Genomic DNA, 13,333 nt, shown 5'->3' on the forward strand with positions numbered 1-13,333 from the left:
GAGTTTGGTAGAAATCATTGCTTGATAATACCTTGATTGACATTTTTCCATTTAAATTCAAATGGCATTCAAATTCAAATGATTTGGGGACAGTTTTTATAGATAATTTCTTTTTAGGAGACACTGTACACCTGCTATGCCTGTAAGGGTAACTAGTTTATCTGGGTATTTTGTGTGTGTGTATGAGTTCCCAGGAGATAGACAATGAATGTACAGGCATACCTCCTTGCACTGTGCTTCACTTTATTGTGATTTACAGATATTATGTTTTTTACAAATGGAAGGTTTGTGGCACTCCTGTGTTAAGCAAGTCCATTGGTGCCATTTTTCTGACATTTGCTCACTTCATATCTCTGTGTCACATTTTTGTTAATTCTCACAATATTTCAAACTCTTTAATTATTATTACCATGATTATATTATATTATATTATTTCATTATTTGTTATGGTGATCTATGATCAGTAATCTTTCATGTTACTATTACAAAAAGAGGTACTTTCCTGGTGGTGCAGTGGTTAAGAATCCACCTGCCAATGCAGGGCACATGGGTTCAAGCCCTGGTCTGCGAAGAACCCACATGCCACGGAGCAACCAAGCCCGTGAGCCACAGCTACTGAGCCTGCGTGCCACAACTAGTGAAGCCCGTGTGGTTAGAGCAACAAGAGAAGCCACCAAAATGAGAAGCCCGCGCACCGCAACAAAGAGTAGCCCCCGCTCGCGACAACTAGAGACAGCCCATGCACAGCCATAAAGACCCAACACAGCCAAGAAAATAAATAAATAAATAAGTAAATACTGCAAAAAGATTATGACTTGTTGAAGGCTCAGATGATGGTTAGCATTTTTCAGTAATAAGTTTTTTTTTAAAAGTAAGGTATGCACATTACTTTGATAGACATAATGCTATTACACATAGTCAACTACAGTATAGTATAAACATAACTTTTTTTTTTTTTTTTTTTTTTTTTTTTGTGGTACGTGGGCCTCTCACTGTTGTGGCCTCTCCCGTTGCGGAGCGCAGGCTCCGGACACGCAGGCTCAGCGGCCATGGCTCACGGGCCCAGCCGCTCCGCAGCATGTGGGATCCTCCCGGACCGGGGCACGAACCCGTGTCGCCTGCATCGGCAGGCGGACTCTCAACCACTGTGCCACCAGGGAAGCCCTAAACATAACTTTTATATGCACTGGGAAACCAAAAAATTTGTATGACTTTTATCGCAATATTTGCTTTACCTCAGTGGTGTGGAACTGAACCCATGATATCTTTGAGGTATGCCTGTAAATACAGTTTAAAAGAAGGCCAGGTTTAAGTATAAAGGTCTAACATAGTTCTCTACATAGTATAAAATAATTTTCAATCTTGCAAATCTGTCCACCAATTAAATTCCAAACTGAAGGTATTTCATAGCATCGAAGCATTAAAGAAAACCCAGATATCATGAGTCAACTTGAAAGAATTTAGTGTTTTGAGTTATATTTTGAATATTTTCTAAAAATTGTACCACATGTAGTAAAAATATATTTTAGATATGATTTAAATGGCACATGGCTCTTAGCCTTAGTAGGTCTTCTAGTTTTAATAGTTACTGAATAATTTATGTTTATTACATTCTTTGAGTATACCACGAGGTAGTCTACTGGTATATAAGTACAGTGTTATTATAAGTTTAAATATCATAAGAGCAACATAGGTACTTTATGACTACTCTAAAATGATTTAAAATATAATAAGTGAGTGTTAAAGAGAAAATGGCTAGACTATTAGCTATAATTCCTTCAGCAAGATTATAAACTGCAATGACAATAAAAATAGTTTCTTATCACATTCCATCTCTAGGGAAAGATTTTGATGTGTTCCCTTATACACCAGTCTGCATCAGAGAAAAATGCTTTTATTTATAAGTCAAGGAAAACATTTTCTTTAGTGAATGTACTAAAATTAGAAACATTTAATTTGAAGTATATAAATATAGAGTAGATAATTTATTTTCTTAGCAACTTGATCTTGCAGAAACTTTTTTCAGGTCTTTCTAAAGTTCAAACCTCTATTTCAATTTTAGAACATAGAATCAATCAGAGAGACTAAACAATGAAAAATGCAAAAGCTGTACAAATTTCTGACACTTTTATTTTTCTTTCAGTGAAGCAACTTTAGATCAAAGTTTCACATTAAGTGAACAGTCCGAACATCCTTTGTCTAAATTACTGAAAGCCTGTTATAGAAACAGATTTAAAAGTATTCTCCTCGGGCTTCCCTGGTGGCGCAGTGGTTGAGAGTCTGCCTGCCGATGCAGGGGACACGGGTTCGTGCCCCGGTCCGGAAAGATCCCACATGCCGCGGAGCGGCTGGGCCCGAGCCATGGCCGCTGAGCCTGCGCGTCCGGAGCCTGTGCCCCGCAACGGGAGAGGCCACAACAGTGAGAGGCCCGTGTACCACACACACACACACACACACACACACAAAGTATCCTCCTTAAAAGTGGGCTTGCAGCATTAGTAAGTTGAAAAATAATGCGAAGAAGCTGTAATGACATTTGCTGGAATGGATATCTTGTTGTGTTGGTAAATTCAGCATATGAAATACAGCATTCAGATTTCCCTCTTGTCAACTTTCCTTGCTGAGTTATGTTCCTATTTCTTGTTTTATTAATCTTCATTATGCTTTTCATATTTTACTTAAATCATGGACTCATTTTCTAGAGAAATGATTCTATTCTTGGCCCTACTTTCAATTAAATACTTTTAATTCAAACCAATGTAATTCAATTTAATAAATACATGCCATGAGGCAGACACTGCACTGTGTTTGGAAAACAATGGTGAATATTTTAGACCCATATCTTACTTTTGGAACATACAATTTTGCAGGGAAGACAAATTTTAAAATGGTAAATAAATATTTATTACGAAAAGTGCAATAAGAGTATGTTGCAAAAGAAATGGATTAACCAAATGGATTAGGGATGGTATCCCTAAAACATTATTATTCAAACTGGATTAGAATTCGCTAAATTGAGAATGAAAGTAAAATCTGTTCTAACTGAAGAGAACAGTATTTTTGAAGACCCTCAGATTAGATGAGGTCCTCAATATTAAAAGAAGTGGATAGAGCAAATAGAGGATTAGTGGTGTGGTTTTCTATGATTAGGTGGGGTTACAGAAGGATAAGTTAAGTTTAAGACAAGCCTGCTCCTAATATTTATAACACTTGAGAAGAGTGCAAATGGAGGCGAACTTACTATATGATTAATAATTAAATATTTTAAGTAAAGCTAGTAGTATCACATCATATATGTTCTACCAACTTACTCTGTTACATACAACTATATTACAAATACCCCAAAAATGTAAAATTATGATTTTTATATTACTGAAAGTTTATAAAATATCCAAGAGAATTTAGTTATTACACATATCTTGGTGTTCTGTGTATAAACAGCAATGTCTGAACACACGGTAAGAGAAAGATATGCAATTCCTAATCAATTACTTTTTTATTATTTATAATTATTTTCTTGCCTTTATTTCAGCAAATCCACTAATTATATTGTAATAATCATGGTTTTCACACAATTCATGTTCTTTTGACATTAATACCAATTGACACTAATGCTAAATAAGATCTTTTTTGAATCATAATAATTCCTAGGTAGTTTCTTAAAATTAATTTATTAGCAAAACTGCTCTTTTGAATACTTAGGAAATTGAACTGTCAAAAAATTCTTAAAATAATACTGAGACTTCAAATAAACTGAGCTCAAACATTGTAAGAGAATTTTACACAGTAAATTATTATTATCGCAGAAAAATATTGCAAACTATTTTAATTTCTTTACATAAAAAATTATCACTTATATCACAGTTTTAACCATCTCTTGAAGTAATATGTAGTTCCATATGGAAATATAAAAAACATGCTTCACACATATTATGACTAGACATATTTTTATAGAATTAATGTATTTTTAAAGAACAATACGAATTGTTTAACACTGTCAATTTGCTTCATCTCACATGTGCAACCCTTGTGAATACCATGCTAAACCTTGAGTACTTCTAGAATTATAAACTGAAAGATGAAGGAAAACAAACAACAGATAGTTGACACTACTGGCAAACAGTATTTTGTTAAGAAGGAACACCCTGCAATCTTGCTGAGAGGAAGGATTTGACAAATTAGTTTATATGCCTTTTCTCTGCCACTGTTTAAAACTGGACTCACCCTTTGAAGTGGTTTCTGCTCAGATGGTGGCAGCAGCAAAATCCTCAAGCTGTCATTGCGTTTGGCCACAGTCACATTTTGTTTTAAGGACAGAGGGTGAGTTATGTGAAGAACAATTTCCCTGGGGCCTAAACAGAGTTAGTTAATAAGTTAGTATGAAAATAAACGTTTAAGTGTATGGGGCATTCCGTGGAGTGCCAAATTCTGAGTTACAGAGGCACTCGTGTTCTTCAGCAAGTTTACATCTAGTATGATTTTGGTATGTGGGACCCCTAAAGTTCAGGGGCCCAGAGAAGTGACCCCTCTTACTAGTTCTAAGAGTTGTACTTGTTTAACACATGTGATTTTGATTAACTGGAAACATTCAGTTGGAATATCCAGGAAGCAGCTAGATAAACATATTGATCTGGAGCTAGAAAGAACTAGAAATTTCAACATGCAAATGGTTATTGGACAAAACCATCTTTCCAGACAGCCAGCTGTTTGAAGTTTTCATTACCAAGTTCACTGACCAGAGATTCTCACAGGGTGGGAGAAGTATAAATTGAATGACCCACCACAGCTTAGTTTTATTTTGTTGCTGAATGAAGTTTTATTAGTTTATTAGTTTTATTTTGTTTTATTAGTTTATTAGTTTTATTAGTTTTATTTTGTTGCTGAATGAAGTATTTATCTCTGTCATTATGAAGATGGCAATCTAGTAGGAGAGGTAGGTATTAGGAGTTTAAAAGGGGGCAAAGAAAATAAAGAGATAACTTAGTTTGGGATATTTAAGGAAGCTCTTCCTGAAAGAGTAATGTGGAAACTGATGCTTAAAAAAATGAACAGAACTTATCTAGGTGAAAAGGAGAGCAGAAGACATTTTCTGAAAATGCCATGAAACTTAAGTTATTCAAGGAATAGGAAAAGACATGGATAGAATATAAGAGTTAGAGGAGTAAGTAGGTTTTAATTTAAGTATCTTGTGAGTTCCTGTAGGGATTTTTGGACAGTTGGAAGTCACCAAAGTATACTGGGTGGGAGTAAATGATCAGATTTGAATTTTAAAAATTTATACTCTGGCTCCTGTATTGAAAGGGGTAAGAGTGAAGAACTCCCCCAAACAATTAGAATGTTACCGAAGTAGAGAGATTATTGAGTTTGGTGTTGATAGTAAAAACAGAAACAAGAGAGTAGAGTGAACAAATTATTTATAAAGTAGAACTTATAATACAATGACTGGTTAAGAGGAAGATGTTAATATAGTGCCTGGTTTCTGGCTCAAGCTGTTTTGTGGATGAGGTTATCATTTACTAGGTAAGAGACACTAGAGGAGAAGGATAACTGGTGTAGATGTGTTTGTGTAACCTGAGGTGCCTCTGACATCTAAGCGGAGATGCCATCAGGCAGTTACACATGTGTGCTGGAGATTGGGAGAGAGGTCTTGACTAAAGATATAAATGTACTGATCAAGAAAAAATTTGGTTAAGAGGAAGATGGTCAAGATGATGCCTGGTCAATTCTTAACTCAGTCTCTATTACATTCATTGCTTGTTTTACTACTTAGTCATAAAAGTGCTGAAATATCTTTATATTTTGCCTGGTTCTCATACATCTAACTGATCCATATACTTCTGATTTATTTAATATATTTTTGTTAATGGTACTATAAAACATCCTTTAAATAGAGTATCACGTGCTGATGCCGCTTAAAAACATACTTAACAGTTTAACCTAATAATTTCTCTTTGTTTTTACATTTTCCTCCTGATTAGCACTAGCTATTTTATATTAGAAAGGTAGGGACTTCCCTGGTGGCGCAGTGGTTGAGAATCTGCCTGCCAATGCAGGGCACACGGGTTCAAGCCCTGGTCCAGGAAGATCCCACATGCCGCGGAGCAGCTAAGCTCGTGCGCCACAACTACTGAGCCTGCGCTCTAGAGCCCACGAGCCACAGCTACTGAGCCCGTGTGCCACAACTACTGAAGCCTGCATGCCTAGAGCACGAGCTCTGCAACAAGAGAAGCCACTGCAATGAGAAGGCTGCGCACCGCAACGAAGAGTAGCCCCCGCTCGCCGCAACTAGAGAAAGCTTGTGCGCAGCCATGAAGAGCCAACATCGATGACCCAATGAAGCCAAAAATAAATAAACAAATAAATAAATAAATAAATTTATTAAAAAAGAAAAAAAGAAAGATAACCAAAATATTTAAAAGACCAGTAAGGGTTAAAATTGGTTGATTTTAATTTTATAGATAATTATCGTTATTTAAAATTTCATTTATTTGAAAAAATAGGCTAAACTGATACTCAGCTTAGAAGGAAGAAATAATAAGATATGCATTCATGAAACAATTAGATGACAGATTTAGCACTCAAAATCTAATGATTTGTTAAATGTATTTTTCTAATATGTTTAGGTCTCAGATAATTCTTTTTGCTATTTCTCTGTTTCACAAAAGGTAGTCATTTTGTATCTAATAAAGGGGAAAATCACATTGTTGTAAGACTCACTGCTGTTATTATCTATTTTAAAATTACAGCCAAACCAGCTGAGAGATATTAAAAATAAATTACCAGCATGCAATTACCATAGGTAGATATTGTGCTGTCCCCATAAAATAATGTGTGAACGGCAGATGAAATGCATGGTTGATGAGGTCCTATTTGTAACCCAGAGCATGGTTCCTGATAAAATCATAAACTGTATAATTAAGACAACAGAAATACGCACATTGAGAGATAGGCTTGTCTAATATTCATCTCATGAGGATAGATATTATTTGGTTTATCATGCCTTCACTAAATAATTAAACTATTTCAGTTTTAAATAACTCTCATATCTTCTAATCAAGGCAATGGAGTATATTGTCCTGGATTCCACTTGTGAAAGCAGCTACGGAATTGTGTGCAGAAGGTACTTGTTGAGGCTTTAGGCTATACAGCCCAATTTCTATGACATCTCCACCACCGTAGTCCTCACCTTGCTAGCCATGTACATCATACTCCTTTTTTAGACATCAGTTCTGCACTCTGTAGGAGTAGACTTGAAAGTTTTTCAGCTTTTTAAAAAAGCTCAAATTCTTATTGTATAATATCACATTTTAGAAAATGTTCCCAGTTTTCAGCAAGCATTTAAAGATTTCCAGTTTACACATCTTCCATTGTTATTAATTCAACAAACATGAATATAGCAAATGCCCAACTGCATTTCCTATTCCTAAGGATTCATTGACAAGAAAGGCAGACCAATATGTAAATAATATGAGCACTTACGCATAACAGGTGTAAAAAGGCAGGTGGGCAAAATGATAGGGGAGCAGAGAAAGGAGGATATAGGAGATAATCTTCACAAAGAGGTGGGTGGTGACTGAACTAAATTTGAAGAGTAACAGTTGCTGGGGGTGTTATCGGGGAGAGATGTTTTTAGGTAGAGGAAATACAATGATAGAGAGGTGCAAAAAGGTGTTATGTGTGAGCCTTGCAAGTAGTTCAACAGGCCTGGCTGGCCAAGTTTGGGCAACTGACACAAGATGAAGTTGGAGAGGTCACATGGGATAGATCATAAAAGCATTCTTGTATGGAGAAGGCAGAAAAGTCAACATTGCATACGTTCTTTGAGCATCAGATTGAGTTAATGTTTTGCAGGAAAATGTTTAAATGAGCTTTGAAGAGGCTTTGCCACATACATTTAAAATCAAAAGAAGAGAGTCTTATTTTTCCATGTTAATTAATCAAACTGTGTGTGTGTGTGCATCTTTGTGTGAGTGTGTATGTATGTGGGTAATTGCTGAGGACAGAAAACCCAGTGATATTTCTATCTACAACTTTATCTGTTACTGAGTTTTCACTATATTGTCATAAATTTAAAATTTAAGTCATGATTATATGTATCAGGCATTGTTCTAAGTCTTTTGTAAGTGATAACTCATATAATCCTTCTAACAATTCTATGAAGTAAGAGCTATTATGATCTCCATTTTACTACTTATAAAACTGAGCCTCAGAGAAGTTAGTAACTTACCTATGTGTGACCACACCACTCATAGGCATACAGAAGAATCATCATGAGTGTACATTTAAATGGCAATTCCACAAGCACAGATTCTTACTCATGAGATCTGGGATAGGGGCCCAGGAAATTTCATATTTCAGAAACAAAATGATTGTGATGGAATTAGTTGAAGGATTCCACTTGAAATGGAATTTTGTGTGAGAGTTTTGATAATTAAAAAAATAAGAATAAAAAAAAAAAAAAATAAGAATGGAAAAACTTTTGAGACTATGAAATAAAGGCAAAAAGTGGAAAATGTGACAGAAAAAAGTAAATGCCATATATGATACTGGTTTGTCTAATCATAACTAGAAGGGGCTCTACAAAGAGAAAAGAGAGTGTAGGGAATTTGCAAGGTAATAACTCAGGACATTTTCCCCATAATAAAAATCGTTTTTAATTAATAACATCCATTATGTATTTTATGGGGGTGACTGAAAAAAGACATAACACTGAATTTTTCAATTTCATTATGCTCACTGATACCAGGTCAGTTTCGGTTTCTCTCTTCACAATAAATAAACCAGGCAGTTCTCAGTACCTGAGATCCTAAAAACTTGCAAGCAGAAAAAAACTGTCTTCAAAGAAACAAGAATTTGGCATTTCGTTGCCAATTCTACAGCCTAGGACACAGCAGCATGCCTTCCGAATTCTTAAGGGACATATTTTCAACTTGGAATTCTATACTCAAAACTATCAAGCAATTGTGAGGGCAGAAAAAAAGCATACAAAAACTTAAAAAGTAACTTCCCGAAAACCACACTGAGAATGTTACTCAAAGCTCTGCTTCAGTCAGATGACAGTGTAAACCAAGAAAGTAGAGGGTATGAGTTCTAAGAAACACTGGGTCCAATATGGTAGTGACAGGGATGAGAGTTGCACAGCTCATCTTGAGTGCAATCAGTTCAGATTGGAGTAGGAGGAAGGAAAGTTCCAGAAGGAGATGAGAGACATATCCAAGGAAAATGGGACTTGATAGTATAAATGAAATGATGAAGAACTAAAAAAAAAAAAAAAAATTGAGGCTGTGATAAATGCAAATTATGGACGAGAAAAAAACAAGAAATAAGTAACTACAGGAAAAATGTAAGCTGATTTGCCAATTGGTAAACAATATTAAATAACTATATGATATCAAATCATATAATGCAAACACTGTTTACTGATGTTCAACTTTAAAAGTCAACCGATAGACAGTTGATGACAGATACAGATCAGAATTAAATGGCTACACATTTTACAATGTGAAGTAAAACTTTTGGAGTTGGAAGGAAGGGGAACTGAAGTGGAAAGACAGATTTCTCCATCTTACAGAGAAAGGCTTCAGAACATACTGATTTGATGGAAAATATATAAAAGTAAAATATATAATTTTAAATAAAAATGCTAAATTGAGCAGTGTGAAATAAATACCTATCTATAAAAGCACAAAAATTAAGAAAACAGTAAGAATTGATAAAGCATATAATTTAGAGTTATGGGCATAATCATCAGATTTAAATCAGAAACAGTTAAAACAATTAAAATGATTCCCTTCAGATTGCAGAACTGCAGATTGAGAATGGTGAGACCTTCTTATTATACACTCTTCCCATTTGCTATTTTATACATGTTGGTACTGTATTAAAAGTTAAAAATCTATATTAACTAGCATAACTGGTAAAAATCATATATAGGCTACAGAAATAAAAACAAAATCCTTTAAAAAATATTTCTAACTCTTAAAGAGTTGTGGTAAAAACATAAAATTTACCATCTTCACTATTTCTAAGTGTACAGCTCAGTAGCATTAAGTATATTCACATTGTTGTGCAACCAACTTGCAGAACTTTTTCATTTTGCAAAACTGAAATTCTGTACCCATTGAACAACTCTCCATTTTCCCCTCCCCCCAGTTTCTGTCAACCACCATTCTACCTTCTGTTTCTAAGAGACTGACTACTCCAAATACCTCATATGAGTGGAATCACACGGTCTTTGCCTTTTTTGACTGGCTTATTTCACTTAACATAATGTCCTCAAGGTTAATCATTGTTGAAGCATCTATATTATTCAGTCCTCAAAAGGAAGGAAAAATCCTTCTGAGGGCTGAGTAATATTCCATTGTACAGGATATCAGATTTTATTTATTCATTTATCCATTGATGGATATGGGTTGCTTCCACCTTTTTGGCTATTCTGAATAATGCTGCTATGAACATGGCTGTACAGATAGATACCTCTTTCTCTTTTTAAAAAAATTTTAAATAAAGTTCTTAATGCTAATTTAAAGTAAAAGTAGAAGGGTTCCTGGGCATTTTGAAAATGCTTGTAACTTTTTTCTGTTTTCTTACTATCAAGTCTTATTAGACAATATAGTTTCATAAAACAGTTTTTGTCTATTTTGTCAAAGCTGAATTCTTACTCAGATCAGACTAATTTTTAACTTCAGATCTCAGTATTCTTCTTGCTTTAAGTTTGCAATAAAAAATACTGTGAACCACATGAAGTATTTTTTAGTCCACTTGCCTACGTGAGACTTTTGATGCAACAGGAATGGTGATGCTATATAAGACCTTTCCTCTCCTTTTTCTCAGTGCCACTGAGAACGAAGTAACCTCAAAGGCAACCTTGGCAATGGTTATGCTCCTATGAGTATATCGTCTGCAACAGAGAAGGGTACTGAAGCACACATAGGAAAGAAATCTGAGTATCCCGGCCATCTTATGTATGTAGTCTTTGGAAAGATATGGTGCGGGCAGGTAGCAGTCAACTCAGGATTTTGATTTACAATTCCGCCCTCTCTGCTAGGCTGAGGTTCCAACCAAATGGAACAGGCTAAATGTCAGTTCTTAGTATTAAGTTTACTAGATACATTTTATATTTTGTTCAAAGGTCTACATTTTTCTCTTAATTATAAAAATTTGTTTTAAACATAACAGAATAACTTAAGTTCACTCCAACTGTTACACACACTGTACACACACACACACACACACACACAAGTGTGTGCGCACACACACAATGTCAAAATCTGGTAAGGCCTACGCTACATATTTAATTTTAGTGAATGTACCTGATATCTACTCTGTTCTTCATTAAAATGATGAGTATTAGTGCCCTTGTGCACAGATATTTATTTGGTTTTGACCACCTTGAAAATGACCTCAAAATTGTGTGGTAGATTGAAACCCTACCTGGAAAAATAGGGAATTTTTATCTGCTTTGTGCAATTTCCACTTCGACTCAGAAGGGCAAATCTCACCTAGGAGTGAGGATTTTTATTGTTTGCATGTAAGGCTGCCAATATATTCCACTTTTTTCTGATGACAGTGCAACTTGATTCTGACTACTGAACGGCTAAATCTTCCTCTGCCATTTTCATTTTCTCTGCAATTTAGGGATTGTGAATAATAATCAGAGCAAAGTTTCAGTGGCCCTTGAGAGAGCCCAAATGTGCTACTCAGTCATTTTTTTTCTGAATTCTGGAGGTAGAGTTTCTCTATTGTAGAAAAACATACCTTAGTTATTTCTGATTTTGAACACTTTCAGAGGAAAAATAAAAACATAAAGCAAAGCATTTTTTAGGCTGTTTTGTACTTATCTGAAGGTCTTCATGAAATAAGAAATTTTCACCTGAAAACTATTTCCTGATTATAATGTATGTGTTTAGGCATATATAGTCTCAATATATCACTTATGAAAGCCCAAATAAACTACATATCTATGTCTATTCATATTGCAACTTGAATGGAAGAATATTTCTTTGGATAGAAAAGCTTGGCAAAGTCCATGACCTTCAAATACATTTTTTTTTTCTGAATTCTTTTCTCAACTTATCTCTTAAATAGCTATTTGCTGTGGTGATTGTTTTATAATCAGTTAAGCATTGCCCGTTTACCTCCATCCAATCAATTGTTCCAGGAATACCAAGAGAAGTAAATTCCTCTTAATTTATATACAAACTACCTACTATTTACTAATGTCTGATATTAGTATACAATTAATATTTTCTTTACAAAGAAGCAAACCAAATTAAAGTAAACTTCTAAAAAATGTTGCTTACCTCTTTCTTTCAAAATGGCTCTGAGGATGAAGACTTTACATCTGATCTCATACTTCTATAAATATTGTACCATTTGGTCACCAGCAAAGGCCGTTAACAATTCCCAGAGGACAAAAATAGAATCTGGGAAATAAAATAAAGTCTAACCTTTTTTTTTTCTTTGTGCTTAGTCTAGTTTCACTTGCTCTTAGGGAGCCATATGCAGAGACCTATGCCTGCCCTTCAGACCAGAGTTCCTCCTGCAAAACAAAAGGCTACTCCGACATCTCAGCTCAGACCGCAGGCAGAAGCTCACAACACAGCAATTCAAGATGGCGGCGGGGGGCCGTGTGCAGAGGTGCTGAACCAGGCCCTGTGATCCGGAGCATGAGCAGCACAGCTGTGCCGGCCCCGGGAGAACCCCACGCCCCGCCCACTGACAGGATCCTTATAAAGCAGCCCCGCCCACGACCTGTCCAGAGAGCGTGTGCTGCGTGCGCTGCGTGCGCTCTAGAGCGTGAGCTCGCACCTCTCCATTCTCTGATTAGAGACTCAAGCTTTCCTTTGCTTCTGAACCCAACACGGTCCTTCTTCTATAGTTATGAGTGACACCAGGCAGAATGACCGTTGCTGGGGATTGACTTGGGAGGGTTGGCAACAATGTATCATATAAAAGGAATTGATATCTTGTTCTTTTAAATGTACCACTTTATTATAACATCTATACAAGGAGAGATACATAACTAATAATTGGTAAGAGTTTGCACTGCAGGTTACTGTGGGAATAATTTTGTAATCTAAATTTAGAAATTTGGTCTCTTTAGAACATTTTAGCTTATATAAACCAACCTTAGTTTTTAAAACTCAGCAAATGGATATATGTATATCAATATATTTCATAAAAATATACATATAAATATAATTAGATATATATCATTATTTTTAAGCCAGAGGTAAATTTTTCTTTCATTTAAAATTATATCAAGTGTTAATTCTTTTGAGTTTTTGCAAGATTATACAGAGAAAATTCAATTATAACATTAAACATAAAA

General features: G+C 35.2%; 1 protein-coding gene across 3 annotated transcripts in view; it reads right to left on the reverse strand.

The window, feature by feature from the left end:
- Positions 1 to 12,677, reverse strand: part of HTR1F (5-hydroxytryptamine receptor 1F) — a gene marked incomplete at its 3' end in the record, with an annotated part of 245,962 nt that extends 233,285 nt beyond the window's left edge. For all 3 annotated transcript variants that reach the window (XR_013828532.1, XR_013828533.1, XR_013828534.1), the window contains exon 1: positions 12,303 to 12,677. The remainder of the gene's footprint in view (positions 1 to 12,302) is intronic.
- Between the last annotated feature and the right edge of the window lie 656 nt (positions 12,678 to 13,333).

Source organism: Stenella coeruleoalba (genome assembly GCF_951394435.1).
Source record: "Stenella coeruleoalba genome assembly, chromosome: 5".
Lineage (NCBI taxonomy): Eukaryota > Metazoa > Chordata > Mammalia > Artiodactyla > Delphinidae > Stenella > Stenella coeruleoalba.